General features: G+C 48.9%; 1 protein-coding gene across 4 annotated transcripts in view; it reads right to left on the minus strand.

The window, feature by feature from the left end:
- Positions 1 to 14,210, minus strand: part of ATP2B2 (ATPase plasma membrane Ca2+ transporting 2) — a 358,541-nt gene that overhangs the window by 185,025 nt on the left and 159,306 nt on the right. The window lies entirely within an intron of this gene.

The raw sequence follows: 14,210 nt of genomic DNA on the forward strand, positions 1-14,210 counted from the left end.
GCCATCCTTGAGAGTAAGACATGGGATTTGGAACCAGACAGCCCTTCATTCATGAACGGTCAACCTGAAGACATTCACAGACACTGATAAACCTGCAGCCAGTGGATGGTGTTCGTGATTCTGGATGGGGGTTTTAGTCCCTAACGGCAGTTTCTTCCTTGATTCAGAGTGACTTGCCCATGGAAGCTCATTTTTGAGGTGCTTCATGGGTGTTGTTGCCCTACGGTGTCCGATCAACACGGGAGCAGTGTGGCAATGGTGGAAAGACACTTGGAACAGGTGATACTTCCTTCTTCTGAGACATATACAGTCTGGGTACTTGTATTATGTCATCTGAGATGTAAAGACAAATTGTGAACGCCGTGGAGAATTCAGCCTGTATGTGAGTAGAGAAGGCAGAGACAGCCATGGGCTACGCTTATATGGAGCAACAGCATTTACTGCTGCCATGTTCAGAATGCCTACAATGTGTCAGGGACCATGCGGGGTTCTTTCACATACATCGTCTCTGACTCCTACAATAACTCTGCTGAGGAGGCAATATTAGCCCATTTACAGATTAGGAAACTGAGAGTCAGAGAGGGGGAGGTAATTTGCCCAAGGCTACCCAGCCAGAAAAGGAAGAGTTTGGATTTGAACCCAAATCTGTCAGGTACCAGAGATGCCAGTGCCCTTTCATACTTCACAGAGGTAGGCCAGTAGGTCTGGAGACTGAAAGACTAAGAGGATTAAATGGGTGGATATGAGGCAGAAAGGAAAGTAAATGTTAAATTCAGTTTTAGAAATGAATTTATGTACCCGCTCTGAGTCAGGACACTGCGATGAAAAGTACACAGTTCCCGCCCTCCGGCTGCTCATAGTTCAGGGTATGTGTACTGCTAAGGCCTACTTGACCAGTCTTCCCTTCCAGCTTCAGCAGCTGACCCTTCTCTGGGTCCCCTTGACTGGTTTCCATCCTGCTCCTCACTCCATGCAAAGTCTGCAGCCCCGTCCTTGGACTTGGTACTGGTCTCATTGGATGTTTGTGGACCCCAATGCTTTGCTTCTTCTCAGCTGCTGTGACTATGCCATTCATCGTAACAATCCTCTGTGTGAGGCTCAGAGAGGTTAACCAGCTGGCTCAAGGTCAGACAACTAGCAAGTGGAAGAGCCAGCATTTGATCCCACATTTCTCTCACTCTGACTCCATAGCCTGAGGCCTTCTCAGTGATCCTGTTTCCCATGGGATCATTGTGCCCATCTCCTTTCCACCTCCCAGGTCATTCCACTGGAAGTTACTTGCTTTGAGCATAGCCCCTGAGGAAGCCAGCTTTGCACCTGTTAGCTGGAAAGAGGTGATGAATTTTGGAAACAATCCAAGAAAAAGACACTTGAAATAACTTTTCTCCATAGCTCTTGCAGCCAAAATGCACTGAACCCTGAACAGGAGCAGGCCTCTGCAGGACTCACATTGATGCTATCCGTTTGGCTGGGATTTACAGCTGATCACGCACTTTCCAACTCATTACCTCACAGATCCTCACAGCAGCCCTGGGATGGGTGTCCTGTACCTCATTTTACAGATGAGGAAGCTGGAGGCTCAGGAAGGTAATGGGGCTTACTCAAGGTCAACTCCCCACTTGGGGGTGACCTTGGATAAGTCACGTTCCTTCCCAGAGACTCAGGTTCTTCATCTGATGTCACCATCAGACGTGTTGGCTTTCTAGGGCTGCTCTGAGGGCTAAGGAAGAGAAAATGTCTAGCACAGAACCTGACCTCCGAGAGGTGCTCCACAGATGGTAGGTGTACTTGACTCTCCAGACAAAGCAAAGATTACAAACATGTAGAGAGTTAGGGTAAAGAAAGGCCAGGAGTGAAAGGTTCTCAAGCCACCACTTGTGCAAGCAGGCAGGCCAGGAGCCACTGACAGTGATAACGACTAATTTGCACTGTTTAATCCTCTGCGTGTGCCATCTCATTTCATCCTCATTACAAACTACAAGAAGTGAGTACAATTTTGATCCCAATTCGACAGATGAGGAAACAGAGGTGCAGCATGTTAAGTAAAGGGGAACCAAAGAGCAGTTTTTCCGTAGGAAAAAAAAAAAAGCAACTCAAGTTCAGAGTATTACAAGCCTCTAAATGAACCCTCTTCCCCCAAAAAACCCTCTAAAATTTCTCTCCAGAACCCGCCTCCTTTCTTTCCTCAACCCATCTAGCTCTCCCTTAGTGACCTCCTTAGCCATAGAGTTCACAGGTAGCTCCCTCCCTTCGCTTGAGATTCGGGAGCCCCTTGGAATCCTGGCCCCTCACCTGCTAGGCCAGGTCAGGAGGGAAGCTGGGGCCCTGAACACTGTGAATCTTAGCTATAGCCTTGGAAGTGGGGGAGGCCCCTGCTCAATGCTCAGCTGTACCCCTGACATGTCGTGCAGATGGCATCTGGTTAACAAACATTGCATTTCAAACATGCTACTGGAGGAACCCCAGGCTGAACTGCAAGGACAATTACCCTTGAGTTCCCCTCCCTTACCTGATTCAAAGTCTGGTTGATTATTACCTGGGGGTCCCCATGTTACTTGCCACCAGGATTGGGGAACTAGGAGACTGCTTTTGGCTGCACTAAGTGGTCAGACAATGGGTCCAAGCATTTTTTGCTGGGCCTCAGTTTCCTTTGCTCTAATATGTAGGAGAAAAAAATAAAAGAACCAACCGCTTGGGAGAACAGCCAGCTTAAAATAAATTTGTTTGTTTTGCTCAGAGCTTAAAATAAAATTGAACTAAGTGCCAACGTTTAAAAATTGGGAATTGTGCATAAGAATCTAGAAATATTGGAAGTGCTTCCCACTCTGGGGTTTGCGGGAGGTGGCTGAGGCCAGAGAGATGGAGCTGGCTGCTAGTTCAGCCTTCTTCTTATCTGCCTGCATTAAGGGCGGTCCTCACTGAGATGCAGGAGGGGAGTGAGCGTACAGTGCTTGGAGAATCAGGGCTTCTGGCATAAAACCTTTCCCATTTACTTAACAAGTATTCGCTATGTGCCAAGTATTGTTTTAAATATATCAGGTATAGTCCTAAGCGCTGATCACATGCCAATCAACTACTTGATTCCATAACAACCGTGTGAGGTGAATACCACTGTTCTCACACCCATTTTACAGAGAAAGACCCTGCAGCACAGACGGATTAACTGGCCCAAGACCCTATGGGTAGTAAGTGGTGGCCTTGGAACTTGAACCTTGGCAACCTGGCTCCCGAATCTGTGTTCTCACTACTACTTAATGCTACCCGTTCCCTTTTCTGGGTGTGGCCAGACTCGGGGCTTTGTCTAAGTTTCTGTGTTCCAATATGAAAATTAAATATCACCCCTCCCCCATTTCTCCTTCCATCCTCTCCTAAATTATTACTTCCCTTCCTCATACGTTAATTAATTCCTTAATCCTCTCAACAATTCTGTAATGCACATCATTCCCATTTTAAGATGCAGAAATTGAAGCACAGAGAAGTTAAGTGACTTGCCCAAGGTCATCTGGAGCCAGGGTTTGACACAGGCCATCTGTCTGCAGAGTCTGTGCTCTTGGCATGCTTTATCTTCCCCAACCACCCCTCTGTGCCATTCATTTCTTTCCTTTTTCATTTTTTCACCCACCCGTCCATCCAACATTCACCTCTGTGCTGAGCATGGGGACACCTGTATGGTGCACTGACACTGGCTGAGGCAGGAAGGCCACGTCCTGCTCCCAGAATAGGAACTGCCCATGATACTCCCTCTATGGCTGAGGACAGTGGGAGAACTGGTTTTCAACTGGAAGCTTTGGAGAGCTCAGAAGGAAGCAGCAGAGGGAAGTTAGGTGGCACCTGGCAGCTTCCTGCAGGATAAGTCCTCTGCAAGGCACTTAGAGAATCAGGGAGACCCTCACAGCCCCCTATCCACTACCCAGACCCCACTCCTTACAGCTGGAGCACTGACCTCTTGTGGGGCCTTGCACAAGGGGCTTCCCCTTTCTGGGCCTCAGTTTCCCCATCTGTAAAATGAGTGCATTAGATGACTGGGGGTCACAAACTGGCAGCTCAGAGGCCAGGTCCAGCCCATGGACACGTTTCACATTTCACTTGAGTATTTGCAGAATGCTTTTTTTTTTTTTAATAAACTTTTCGTTTTAGAAGTTTAGATTTACAAAAAATTGCTAAGAAAGGTACAGAGAGTTCCCATCTACCCCACATCTAGTTTCCCTTTTTAGTAATAGCTTACATTAGTATAGTATATTTTTCACAATTAATGAATCTATATTGATATGTTAATATTAACTAAAGTCCATACTTGATTCAGATTTCCTTAGTTTTTACCTAAAGTCCTCTTTTCTGTTCTAGGATCCCATCCAGGTAGCACATAATATTTAGTCATCATGTTTTCTTAGGCAAATCTTGACTGTGATAGTTTGGCAGAATAAAAAAGATTTTTTTGAATGCTCAGAAGGAGCATTTTGGGACACTACAAATATTCCATATTTTGATCTGAGTGGTGGTCACATGTATAAATATATGTAAAAATTATCAAGGGGTACATTTAAGATTAGTGCACTTTACCCACTTTAATGTACGCACATCATGCCTCAATAAAAAAAAAATTGAATGTCTCTCTCCAATTTGCTACAATCCCTATTATATTCCACTCCAATGCTATCATTCTTTGGTATCATCTACTAGGCATCTGTGGTAACCATACAGTATATAATAAGTAAGCCACTTCTAGTTTACTCATCTGTAAAATGGGTATACTGACATTTTCTACCTGATAAAGCTGTAGTGAAGATTAACTGAGATAATATATGTTAAGTTCTTAGCACAGCACCTGGTACATAGTAAGTGTTCTATAAATGGGAACAATTATTATTGTTGCTCATATAATATTTATATTATTAAAATAAGTACACACTCTTCTTTCTCCGTAAAGTGAGCTCCATTGTCCCCCTTCTCTAGCTCCTCTTGTGTCCTGTCCCTCCCTGCCAGGGAAGGCCAAACTCTAATGGCCGGAAGGCGGAGAAGACAGAGTCAAATCTGCAGAGATGGCCCACATCTGCCAACAGAAAAGGACCTCTGAAGATGAACCCCAGACCTGGCCCCTATGCCCAAGGAAACTGGTGGAAGTTGGAGTCCCAATTCTTTCCTTCTTAAGGAGCCTCTCAGGGTGCAAGGAGTTCTGCAATTTCCAGACATCTGCCCTGAAAGGCTGTATCCTGTCCCCTTTAGGGATTGCCCCTGGCCAGGGATCCCTGGACACAGTGGAGACAGTGGAGGGCTTTTGAAAAGGGGCTGTGGAAACCCTGTTCTCTGCTGGCTTAGCCTGCTGGGGATGCCAGCTTCCCCTCTGTGATGCCCCCAGTCCTGTGCCCAGAAGCAATTTGGTTAGTGCTTTAGGGGTCTCAGATGCTTTAGGGGGACCACTTGCAAGGAGAAACCAAACTCTTGGCAGGGTGTGCTGAGAGGCAACAAAGACCAACAATAAGGGCCAATGAGATGGTGAAAGGAGCAGAAACAATAGGAACAGGCTAGGATCTGTCCTGCCCCCTGAAAGGCTAGGTAACCACTGGCAAGTCCCTTTCCCTTGCTCCGTCTCCCTTTCCTGATATTAATTATAATAATAGCAATAACAACAACACCAATAAATAGTAACAATGGTGATGGTAATGATGACGGTGGTGGTCGTGGTGACAGCAGCTCCCAATTTAAGGAGGAGGTACAGGATAAATCCTTTATGTGTGCAGCGTAATTTTATCCTTACAAGTATCCTATGAGGTAGGTCCCATAATTATCTCCACTTCACACAGGAACAAAACGGAGGTCAGACAGCAAGAACTTGTCTAAGGCTTCCCAGCTGAAAAGTTTGCAGGCACAGGGTTTGAAGCCTGGTCTGTCTGACTTGGAGCCTGAGGCCATAACCTGGGTTGTCTCCTTGTAGTTGTACTTGTGAAACAGGCAGGTAACCTAAAGGGTCTTTTCACTTTACTTTCAGGGCTGACCTTGTGGCCTCTGAAGGCCAGTCCCACGTTGAGGGAGTAACAGGAGCAGTGACGACGCTCAGAGCTACGGAGCACTTACCTGTGCTAAGAGGCTGCATCTAGCATCTCATTTGTTCCTCACAACAGCCAAATGAAATAGGTACTGTTATCACCACCTCCATTTTCCAGGGTGGGAAACTGAGGCACAGAGAAACCAAAATAAACATACAAAATTGCACACAAGCACTAGGATTTGAATCTGGGCAGCCTGGTTTCAGAGCTCATGCTCTTACCCGCTTGTAGCAGCCCTCTGGAAGGGCGCCAGAGACTGTCCCCCTCAGTGGGGCTCCTTTCCAATTCCAAAGGGCTTATGTGGATGGACCAGGCCTCACCCTCTAGCCTCCCTCCCCGCTTAGGACTCAAAGCCTTGCAGGTCCCTCCACTTACACTAAGTTGTTTTCATCTCAGCAACACCCTGCCCTGGAGACCCAGGCCCCTGAGGGGCCCAGACAGTCCAGGGCCCTGGGCAGTGCCTGGCAAACCCTCCCATACCTGAGCTGGAGATGGTGGAGAATCCCCTGGCGTCCCCGCTGGGTTCCAGGCCACAGACACAAACCCCTATTCTGACCTCTCGGCTTCAGTACTAACAGCCACTGCAGAAGACTGCAGCCTGCAGCTACACCCTGCACAGTACCCAGTCTGGCTGCCAACAGGGCTGCTTTCCTTTCTGGCCTTGAGATCAGCAAGGAGGGAGGCTGGGGTGGGGAGGGACGGGGAAGCATGGCTGGCCACCAGGGTGTGTGGGCTGGCCTCCACAGGGCCGTGTGCTTGGCGAAACAGTGACCTCTGCCAAAAGCAGTGTGGGTAGCGGGCATTTCTCTGTCCCTGGCTTCCTCCTGGGCCACTGTTCACTTGACGTTTCTGATCCTATCAGTAGTGCCCTGGCTCTAGTCCTGGTTACCTGGAAGTGCTTTTGTTCTGAGGACTCGCTGTACGACTGGCTGGTGTAGAGAGTGGCCCTGGGCCTGGGAGGAAAGGGGGGCCGTCATGTGTGCGCATCTAGCTGGACCCAAGGACGGAGGCTTCCAGGGAAACAGGCCATGTGAGTGTGAACAGTGGGGAAAGGAGAGGAGAGGTGGGGAGGGCCTGGGCCAAACAGCCCGATCTCACCTCCTCCAGGAAGCCTCCCTGGTCTACAGGGAAAAAAGGTGACTGAGTCTCCCAACCACCCTTTCTCTTGGCCCCAGACACTCCTTGCTTATTCCCTCATAACATCCCCAATTGCTTTCTCTGGGTTTACAGAGAACAGGAAGCAAAGATTTCTTGTTTCTCGTGAAGCAGAGCTCATGTCCTTTCTCTAACATCACCGGAGAAAGAGCATTTCCACATGAGTGGTTTCCCAGCTCCTGTGTCTTCCCCTTCTCACGCTGTTTGTTTTATTTTAAACATTTAAGGTGTGAGGAACTTGCCCCTGACTATTTTTTTTTCTATTTTAAGTGAATTAATATTTTGCTAATCACAAGAGCTCCTATTTAACAAATAGTTGAACATCTATGCTGCAAACATATTCTTTAGTCAACCTATGGACTTCCTTCATTTTCTAGACTCTTTCGCTTTTTAAAACAGTTTCCCTCACACAGGTACTAAATGAGTACTGTTCTGTTGAACAGGGACCATGGCGCTCACGACCCCTAGGGGGTGACTGTGGGGCGGTTATGTGAGGCTCTCCCGAGCTTGTCTACCTCTGCTGTCCCTTCACTAAGTAGCCCCAGACTGTTGCACATTTTAAGCCTGGACGTCTTATTTTCCTGGCCGTTTTATCTCTGCTCTTGGCTTCAACTCTGCAAGCTCTCCACAACTGCAGCGTGTTTACTTCCAGTAGCAAACTCCCTGCCCTGTCACTTCACAAGGTACCCCACCCAGTGGCCTCCTTCACTTCATTTACTCAGCAAGTACTGAGCACCTACTGTGTGCCAGGAACTGGGGATACAGAGATAAGCAAGACTTGGACACTGGGCTCAGGGAGGAGAGGATCATGATGACACTGATGTGATCCGTATGCTCAGAGAGGTTAGATCTCTTCCTCTGGGTCACACCGCAAAGAGCAAATAGGGGATGAAAGTCAGACCTATTTGAGTCAAAGCCCCAAGCAAGTTCTTTCTTCTACTCTGCCCCTCCTGGGGATTTTGGAATTTAGCAGGAGAGATGTAACCAAACAACCAAATAAAACACTATCTGATACATTCTACAACAGAGGCACATCTGAAGAGCTGCAGGACAGAGAGCTAGAGAAAGTGATTAATTTTCATAGGGGTGAAAGTTACCTAGCGGATGGTTCCAGGAGTAGTGAAACCTGAGCAGGGTTTTCTATTCTCTAGATTAAGAAATCAGATAACTCAAGTTGTCAGAACTGCGCCTAAAGTAAGCATCAAAATGCCCTGAGTGAGGAGTGCCAGGTTCTTTATGCATAAAATGCCTGCCATCTCCATGCTTTACCACACAACAGGTAGTAAGGTCCCCACCCTAGAGGTAACCAGGAAGAAATAGAAAAGTTACCAGTCAAGGACTGGATAAAGCTTTTAGCAGTGGGTGGGATTTTTGAGGAGTTATTTAATTCCTTCTAACAATAAGATCCCCCAAGTTTTATTATTCTTGGCCTAGTGAAGGAAAGGTGGGTCCCTTCTTAGTTCCCCCACTGACCTTGGGGAGGGCCACCCTAACCCCCAGGCAGGCCAAGGCTGAGAGAGAGGCCTGAGGGAGCTCAGTGACCCCTGGGAACGTGGTAGCCTTTGACCCCATCGGATTTAGATGGCCCAAATAGTTTTGAGCAGATGCCTACCAAGCCCTTCTGTATTGGTTAATTCAGCAACCCCCGTGCCAGCCCGAGGCTGGGCCACCTCACTACAGTCACCAGAACCACCAGGCCTGTGCAGAGCAGGCAACAGTTGCTCCAGGTCACACAATAGCTCCTGGCAGAGCAGGCCTGCGGGCGTGGGAGGTTTCCTCTGCCCCACTAGATGCTGGACTTCCTGGAGGCCCCTCCCAGAAGCCCTACAGAGCTGGCCAGAACCCACCTGGTCCAAATCCCTTGTTTCCAGGGATTTGGAAGGCCAGAGAGAGAAGAGGGAGCATGCCTGCTGGTGGCCAGTATTACACAAAGTGCTTAATAGACTTCCCTCACCTGTGAGGTAAGAACTGTCCCTACTTTGCACATGGGGAAACTGAGACTGAAAATGTGGCAAGATTCACCTATGATCACAGAGCTCAGACTGGCAGCGCTGGGATTCGAACCCAGCACATAGCTGTGCTTGTGCCTAGTCAGGTGCATGTGGACCAGCTCACAGTGCATTGTTCTCAGTAGTCACTGTGGCATCGGAAATATAGGTTGTTGGCTCTCAGTTCAAGCGATGTGGGACCCTCATATTAAGAATGAAGACCTGGGCAAGAAGCGGGGGCGTCTACCAGTAGACCTCTCATCTCTCCTGGCCAAGCTGAGGACGCTGTGGGGTGATGGGCTCGGTGATCCTTGCACTTCTGGACTTCTGTGTAGGCAGGGACTCAGGAGTGGGTCTCATCCCACAGTGAAAGCTGATCAGTTATCTGACAGCACAAAGAGCAACTGGGGTTCTCCCACGGACCTGGAACTCTCAGGAAGCACATTTCCCTCTTTAAGGGATAGGCAGGAAGCAGCACAGGAAGGAAGCCTTTTCTCCTCACCCTTGAGGATCATTGCTGGGAAAAGCGCCGGAGCCACCACCTGCCCACTACCAGCAGCTGCACACCTGCCTCTCCTTCCCCTGTGACTGCCTCCACGGCGGGGACCCTGGCATCCTGTGTCCCCAGAGTCCAGCACACAGTTGGGCTGACAAAGAGTGTGGGTTCAAACCCGCTCACTCTTGATGTAAGATAATTGCCAGGGACCCAGATAGGAGTGTGTGAAGGCCAAGAGTCAGTGGGGAATCTTTTGGAAACTAAGGAGTCTGTGATTTCAAGAAGCACGCTGCTCTTCTGAAAAATGATGTAAAGTGTTCTTTAAGTCTATCTGAGAAATGTCACAGATAAACTGGCAGCCCATTCAGAATCAGCTTCAAACAATTATGACAGTGTTATCGGTTGAATTGCATCTCTTCTTCTCTCAAAGAAATGTGGAAATCCTAACTCCCCCCGCCCCCCGCCCCGTACCTGTGAATGTGACCTTGTTTGGAAATAGGGTCTTTACAGAGGCAAGTAAGTTCAGATGAGGTCATTAGGGTGGGCTCTGATCCAATATAACTGCTGTCTTTATATAAAGGGGAAAGTTGGGCACAGAGACAGACACGCACAGAGGGAAGGTGGTGTGAAGAGGGAAGCAGAAGCCAAGGAACGCCAAAGACTGCCACCAAAGCTCCAGAAGCTGGGGGAGAGGCCTCCTGGGGCTCAGAAGGAACCGACCCTGCCGACACCTTGATGTTGGACATCCAGCTTCCAGAGCTGTGGGACAACACGGCTGTTACTTTAAGCCGTCCAGTTTGTGGTGCTTTGTTACGGCAGCCCTAGCAAGTAATACAGAAGGCACACTGCCTATTCCCAGTGCTTGTGCAGTTAGAGGGACTGACATGGTCCCAGAGGAAAGGGGCCTGGGGGCTTCCCAATTTAAGGCAATTTTTCCCCCTGGTGCCGCCAGGAGAACAACGACCCAGGCCATGTGCTGGATACATCAGATTTTCTCTCCTGCTCAGTCCTGCCAAAGTCTTCAAAAGGAAGGGCTTCTTATTCCCATTTTAAAGAATATAAAACTGAGGTGGGATAGCATTTAAACAAGTGCTGAGGACTGTACAGCCAGGGCCTGTGAGCAGTGTGGATAGGCCGTCCACACTGTGCCACACGGCCTCCCAGATGGAACCTGCACAGAAGAACTTCCTGGAGTTAACAGATTGGTAACGGAGGTTTGGGGTGCGCTGATCCAACCTATTGGCTCCATCCCTTGTATTTTGGACTCTGGCTAAGTGGAGGGCGTATGGTTTTCTCCATTCTCTCACTGAGGAAAACAGGAAAGAAGGAAATGTTCCACCTCCCTAAAAGGATAAGGCATTTAAGAAGCCTCAAGGACTTTTAAAGCCCTAGATTGTATAGTGCGAGCTTTCACCTTTTACAGAGCACTTTCGCTTGCATTGTCCCCCAGCTGCCGGCACTGCCCCTCAGATGGAGATTGCTGTCCCCCTCTAAGGGGGTATGAGTTGTTTTGCAAACTGGTATTAGTTATGCCAGCCTAATACATTGTCCCAATGTGCAAATTCTGCTAATCAGACTTATTTATAAGGAAAGATGCCTGTAATTTTTACTTAAAAGGGATTTCCACTGAGGATGTTTTGGGTGTTGCTGTGGCACCAAGTTGGAGTAAAACATTTCCCATAAACGTTCTCGGACTCCATTAACCTCTCTCAGTTCATTTTCTCTCTGGATGCTCTGAAGGGATTTCCCCATTCCCTGATCGAGGAGGTGCTAGTTCTCTACTCAGGCCCTGATGGCCCATCTCAGCGGTTGCAGGCGGGTCGGTCTCCAGGAGGCCCTCTGCTTTGGCCCCTGGGGAGCCAGGAGACTCTGGGGCGGCCAGTTTGGCCCTTCATGGCCGCCACGACTCCAGGAGGGCCTGCATGCCTACCCACACCCCCGAGCCCGCCCCCACGGGACGCAGTGGAATGCCTGTGAGCAAGGGGCCAAGGGCCTGGACGTGCAAACACAGACCTCACTTTCCTTTCCTCCACCTCCACTGCATTTCGCTAAAAAATTGAACTCTGGAGTCAGACCTCCTGGGTTTGAATCCCACCCAGGGTAAGTGGGGTAACACTCCGTGCGTCAGGTTTTGCTTTTGTAATATGGGGATAGTGCTTGTGCCTCCCTCATGGGGCTGTTGTGAAGACTAGATGATTAATATTTCTAAAAGCACTTAGCATAGGGCCTGACACACATCCAGAATTGTATTAAGTGACTGCTATCATTCCTGCTATTGTTGGTCTTAATTTATTCGGCCAACATGGATCGAGGCCCATACGTGTGGAGTCAAGATGGACTAACTTTGCTACTTACTTGCTGAACTACCCTGGGCATTTTACTCAACCGCCCTGTGCCTTGGTTTCCTCTTCTGTGAAATGGGAACAGTAAAAATACGTAGGTCACAGGCTGGTGGTGAGGATCAGGGCACATCCTGGCTCACAGGAAGCGCTTAGTGAAGCGGAGGTACTGTTACCATCGTTGGTGTCATTAGTGTTACTGTGATGCCTGGGTCAGGCCAGGCCCTCCACAGCTCCCTGGAGAAACTCGTGACCACCTTGGACAGATCTACTAGCATTTGGGGACTGGGCAGCCCCTCCCGTGCCTTCCCTGTATTCTCCGTGACCACCCCCAGGATTCTAGGCCCAGACCTTTGACCCAGCCCTGGATGACCCAGCCATACGCCCATCACCCCTGGTCCTCTCCCAGCTGAGAGGGATATTTTCCAAACATTCAAATTGCTAGGACCCTCCAATAGCTCTGCCACTGCACACAGATTATAACTCAAACTCTGCATGGGGTCCCTCTAGGTCTGGTGCATCAGCCCTGGGCAGGCATGCCTCTGCCCTCACCACCTGGTGGGGCCCTGGCTCACCATTCTCCAGGCTCCTGCCTTCCTTGCTTTTCCTCAACCCCACTGCACCCATTGTTTCTGGAGGCCTCCCATCTACTGGGAACGCTCACCCTCACCCCGGATCTCTGCAGGGCTGGCTGCTTCTAACAGTGAGACGCAGTTTCCTACCACCCACTGCTCCCCACCCTGCCACCCATTTTGTTTTCTTTACAGTGCTTGTCATGCCCTGAAGTCATCTTCTTTATTTGGTCACCTGTCTGCTGGAGTGTCAGCACCATGAAGACAGGGTCTCCTTTGTTTCATTCTGAGGGTATCCCAGGGGTGAATAAAAGCATAACAGCGACTGACTGCGCATAGAGGGTAGACAATAAACACTCGTAAACAAATAAACCCTGGCTCCAAGCATCCTTTACGGAAGAGATAATGCATCTTTGTTATTATATAATAAAAGAGGTTGAACCCCATGGTGAAAATTCCACTACGGGTTTCCGCCAAGGGCCTGGGAAGCCTTTCACCCATCTCAAGAGGAGAGCGGAGATGTCACCTTCTTCTCTGGTGGATGGCTCACAGATGGCTCTCCTCAACCTCCTTCCCTACCCACACTTGTCAAAAGCTTCTGGGTTTAAACGCCCATGTTTCTGTTCCATATTATCGATTGTTTAATATTCAAGAGATGGCATTAAATAAATATGTGAGCAATTATGTAATGTGTTTGGAAACAATCTGGTTAGTCTCAAAGTGCTTGGGTGATAAACAAAAGTTCAGCGAATCAAGAGGTCTGGGTGGTCTCTGAGGGGGGAACGGAGGCACGTGGCCAGCTGTCTGTCGGCTCCCTCCCTGATTCAGTCTGGAGTTACTCATCTTCCCGGACCTGGCAGGGTAGGAAGCGAGCTCAGAATCATGGAGTTGCGCCCTGGCTCTCCCACCTCCTGGCTGGGGAGTGACTTCTCTCAGGGTCTCAGTCTGCTCATCTGTGAGAGGGCTGACAATGCCTCCTGGGAACGTCAGATGAGATGATGACTCTGAGCTCTGGCCCAGAGGATGGTTTTGTGGAAGGTAAGTTGGGTCTGATGCCGAAAAATGAGCAGTGTGAGCTCTGGTCCCCCACAGGGATGGGAATGGGGATACAGGGCATGGACTTCAAGGTTCAGAGATATATAATGCAAGGTAGACTGAGCAGGGCAATGACAGAGGCCCAAAGAAACGGCTTCAGGAGCAGAGAGGAAGATGTGCCTAAGCTCAGCTAGGAGACAGAGAAAGCTCTCAGAGCTGTCAGATGGGCCGGCTTTGGAAGAATGAGTAACATTTTGACCCCAGAGAGAGGAGTGCCCCATTTAACTAACACGCATTAGGCACCTAGCATGTCTATTCATTCAACAAGCATTTATTGAGCACCCATTATGTTCCAGCTACTCTGCTAAGCACTTTACACGAGTCATCTTTGCTTGACCTTCACAAGGAGAGGCTGTGCTGTCCCCATTTAACAGATGAGAGAACTGAGACTCAGTTCACTGTGTAACGTGATGCTGTCCTCCTTCTTTGCATTCTGTGTCATACTCCCTATGCAAATGCAAAAAGGATGTGGGATGTGTGGGAATTTTCCCAAACCAGTATAAGGGTGCATACATAATTCT

The sequence above is a fragment of the Rhinolophus hipposideros genome (genome assembly GCF_964194185.1).
Source record: "Rhinolophus hipposideros genome assembly, chromosome: 14".
Taxonomy (NCBI): domain Eukaryota; kingdom Metazoa; phylum Chordata; class Mammalia; order Chiroptera; family Rhinolophidae; genus Rhinolophus; species Rhinolophus hipposideros.